The following is a 4,638-nucleotide window of genomic DNA, read 5'->3' on the forward strand; positions in this document are numbered from 1 at the left end:
TTCTTCAAAACCATCATACTCTTTGCTATGCCTAATCAAAGATATGTTCTGCCATCAGAGCCTGGGGCCTGAATGGCCTCTCAGACTTAATGTGTATACTCCGTTTGACCAGAACAATCCATCTAGAATTACAAGTTGAGAATTCCATGCTGTTGAAATTATCGAAAGTAATAGTGAATCGACTATGATGATTTGTGAGCAGAGAGAAATAATTATTTCTTCTCATATCTCCAGGCTTTCTTCTTGAGGTGTATTTTCTGTTATTAGGAATTTAGTAGACCTTAAATGTCACTTGAATTCCTCATCTCAGCACTGCACTTGCATGGTTAAGCCTCTATAAGAATTAGCAATGATCTAAGGTTGCTCTTAATAAGAGCTGTGTTTAAGTCAAATCAGGGTGAAGTGGGTGTTTATGAAAGTGGCAGTTACTTTAACATTCAGATTAAACAGGTTGCGTGGTCTCTTATGCAAGGTGTAGGGTGCCATTGCATATTGCGGTATGTTTCCAGGTCCTATCTGATTCATTACAGTTCCCCCAACAAATGAACATCTTGAACTTACTGAGAAAGCATAGCCAACAAAATCATTTATTATTTGTAATATGCTAAAAATCATGTATTTATGAGCCAAATTATCGAAGTAATTAGTTGATAGTGATGTCTCCCAGATTGGCATTTTATTTATTAGTGGTTTCATACTTTTAGTTTAGGCAAAATTTTTTAAAAAATTGTTGCACAGTATTTGTTTATATCCTAGAAAAATCTGTTCATGCCAACAAGCTCAGATAACAAGTTTTTACTCTTCATACCTTAGAGAAAAGATGAACATTTTTCTATTGACTAGAGAAACACTTTCTAACTTTGGTGACCCCTGGTAAATACCTGGAAAACTGACATGTCTCTTAGGAGTCACCGAAATGGAAACATGTCAAGAGCAGGTCACAGGCATGAACACTTCAGGTTAATCATGTAATTATTTCATAGGGTGCTTGGAATATACATGTAAAAATAAAGATGCACTGAAGACAATGTGTGTCTTTAAATTTATGTAGAACAATGAAATGTATATATCATATCTATTATATATAAATTTGTGTGTATATATAAAACAGTAAAACAATAAATAATATAAATAGTATAAGAATATTTTAAGGGATCTTATTTGAAGGGCTTAACCAAATTATCTAGTCCAAAAATGATCTGCAGTTCTCCTGATTGTTTCTCCACCTCTCTTTTTCTTTTTCTAAAAATCTCTGGAACCAGAGCAAATCATTGTCTAGCAGCTAGGAGGACTTCTTCACCACAAAACTATGGCTCTCTTCCCTCGGGTTTAAGGATCCTTCAACTTGGTAAGTCTTCACTGTCTAACAAACATTTAACAACTTCCTACCGTGTGCAGGCCCTCTCTAGGGCCCTCACAATATAGTGAGACTTTCTCTCTACTAAAAAAAAAAATTAGCCAGGCACAGTGACACATACCTATAGTCCCAGCTACACAGGGGATTGAGGTGGGAAGACTGCTTGAGTCAGGGAGTTTTGGGTTGCAGTGAGCTGTGATCACCCCACTGCACTCCAGCCTGGGTAACAGAGTAAGACCTTGTCTCAATAAAAAATAAAATGAAATAAAATATTTTTTTTGAAAAAACATGCAGCGCTCCTGCTCTCCTGGAAGGTGCAGGCCAATGAAGAGATGTTAGCTTAATGAAATCACAAATATGTAAACTAGCACATATGATAACTGCTATAAGGGGGCGTGTATGTGGTCATGTGAGAATGTAGAATAGGCAAATTTGCCTGTATAAAGACAGTTAGAAAACACTTTCTTCAGAAATGAATGATTCATTTAAAATGTACATAGGTAATTTGGTAAAGAATAAAACAAAAGTTTTCTAAACACAGCAAACATACAATTTATTTATCGAGCTGGAATTTATTTTATCGAGCTGGAAATTAATTTCCTTCATATGGAATGAAATGTTTCTTATTAAAACTCAGGACCTCTACTTGTCTTATTTTTGTAAACCTAAAAGGGGAAAGAAAAATGAAAACGAAGCCTCAATTCTGCTAGAAAGTATGCATATTTTTTGATAAGTCAATATTGTTTGCTTTAAAGATGAAGTTAAATTTTGAGGGGTATGTTCCCCTGGACATAATTAATGTATTTCCTTTTTTACATCTATTTGATTTGAACTTCTCTATTTTGATGACAACAGTAATAATATCATAGTTCACAAAGTTAGCAAACAAAATAAAAATTGTCAAAAGTTTTGTTGCTTGACATTGATACTCATGCATTAATGAACAACAAGATTCTACAGGACTTATTGAGGGAATTTGAACTGGAGTATTTCATTTGCTTACTAGATCATCTTTAGCAAGTTTAAAGTCATTAATATTCTGAGATGTAGTAAAGGAAGAGAAATCACAAATCAACTTTCAAGTCACCTAAGAATAATTAACCTTCAGATAAGTTTAACACTACTCTAATGTGCTTGTTTTTAACTGCAGAGAAATCAGCTGCGTTTGCTACTAAGAAGCACCTCCTACAACACAGGAAAATCCATTATTAGTTGGCATCAATGCTCCATTGTTAAATGGCAGATAGGTGAGGTAGCCACCTGCTTAGGTAGCAACTTGAGGTGACTGATTGGATGACCTTGCATCATACAACAAAATTTATTTTATTTTTATGGCTCAAGTTATTTACTAAACAATCCGAGTAACTGATGAATTTCTTATTGTCAAACTATTTTGCAATCTGGGCATTTTTCTTCTCAAAAAAGTGAAGCTGATGACTGAATTTCATTCAAATTCCCTAAGATCTATTGCTATGAATCCATAGCTCTTCCATATTATATATATATATATATATATATATATATATATATATATATATTTACCATACATAATATATGGCAATGTATTTGCATATATATATATATATATATATATATATATGCCAAAACTTTAATACTTTAATTGGTGACTTTTAAGTCAGTGGAAAAGAAAGATTTCAGGATTGCTGGCAGTATCCTTTATATCCATATATCCATTGATACCCACAGGTTACGATGACAGAAGAGTTTCTTGTCTACGAGTAGCAAACCAAATTTGTTGCCAAGATCACAGATGGCATACACTTTTCTTGCAGTCAAAACTTTGCTTGGCAAAGAAACTCTTCATCACTTCAAAAGCCTCAATTGCCTTTGCAATTTTCCAAAGGAGTTCATAAAAATGGAATTTTTAATGCTGTTAGCATGCATATTATAGAGGAAAACAAAAGTTTGTTGCACTAAGGGAAGTCAGTAGATATTTTTTGTTGTTGAATGATGAAAGAAAATGGTATCATTGTAATTCCCCATGCCCGGCATCAGTCTCAAAATGTCAGCAGACACGTAATGGATGTCATCAGTTATTGGAGGTGTGCTTCAATTTTCTTCCTCTGCTCAAAGCCACAAACTAAATTAATTCATACACCTAAGTCTACTAAGGTCCCACCTGTCATGGGTCCCACCGTGACAAGGCAATAAACCGTGAAGTGTAATTCAAGTCAAAGCTTTTCGATTGGAAAAAACCCAGGTGCTAGTACATTACCAGCAAATTCCAGACTGAGACTCTATCTCTCCAAAAATGATTCACAATATCTAATGTATTTCTCAGGATAGGAAAAGGCAAAGTGCTTCTTCAGGTTTTATTACCTCAGACTTCCACTTTCAGGAAACTAGCTATAGAATAAGCTCCATTTCTTATGTGTTCATTTACATTAAGAAATCAAACTAGAGGCTGGGCATGGTGGCTCATGCCTGTAATCTCAGCACTTTGAAAAGCCAAAGCAGGCTGTCATATTTTTCAGTTTAATTTTGCAGAGAAACTAATCTTGTAATCTTAAAGTTAAAATGAGCCTCCGAAGGTAAATTAATATAATCAAGGGTATTTCTCAGTGCAGTGGTTGCTTCCTTATTGTATTTCCAACAGTGTTTTTTCTGGACTCTGATATTTTAGTGTTAATTGGCTAAACACATTTATGATGAGCATTATTATCAAACTCATTATTGTCATTGTCAGTAATGTGCCAAGGACTGTACTAATTGCCATGTCAAACTCCATTTATATCTGCTTTTTTATGTGTACATGTCTATTCACTGAGTGGGGAAGAGAGAAAGAGGAAGAGCCCACAGTTACTGTTATCTTTACTTAAAAGTAAGGAAACTAAGGCTGTATCTACTCAAAAAACCTTAAGGCCTCTTACCCTAAAGTAGTTATTTATGTTCCCAAAAACATGTATATTGTGATTTATATTTTCCAATTGACATCATAATTTCAGATATAATAAATCATTGTTTCTAAATAATTTTATATCCTTTATAGCATCTAACATTTCAAATTCAATTTCCTGTGGACACCAGACCCCTTTTTATATATGCGTAAATTTTTTGTGGCTAAATTAGGAAAGTCTGTATTAAAAAATTCCACATAATTCAATTCACTAGAAAATCCACTTACTTTTTTAAAAAACAAACCAAGTTCTTAAAAACTGCATATCAGTATAGAAAAAAATATTTAATTTTTTAAATAAACCTGGTTATAAAATCTGTTAGTAAATTGAATTTTCTTATCACATGAATCACAGCTACTATCT

General features: G+C 33.6%; 1 long non-coding RNA gene across 1 annotated transcript; it reads left to right on the forward strand.

Annotated features, from left to right (window-relative positions):
* The first annotated feature begins 1,243 nt into the window (after positions 1-1,243).
* Positions 1,244-2,689, forward strand: LOC134737154 (uncharacterized). The gene is made up of 2 exons (XR_010121799.1): positions 1,244-1,348; positions 2,508-2,689. It is a non-coding gene; the product is annotated as an uncharacterized lncRNA (long non-coding RNA).
* Positions 2,690-4,638: the final 1,949 nt, after the last annotated feature.

The sequence above is a fragment of the Symphalangus syndactylus genome, chromosome 7 (assembly GCF_028878055.3).
Source record: "Symphalangus syndactylus isolate Jambi chromosome 7, NHGRI_mSymSyn1-v2.1_pri, whole genome shotgun sequence".
NCBI classification, from domain to species: domain Eukaryota; kingdom Metazoa; phylum Chordata; class Mammalia; order Primates; family Hylobatidae; genus Symphalangus; species Symphalangus syndactylus.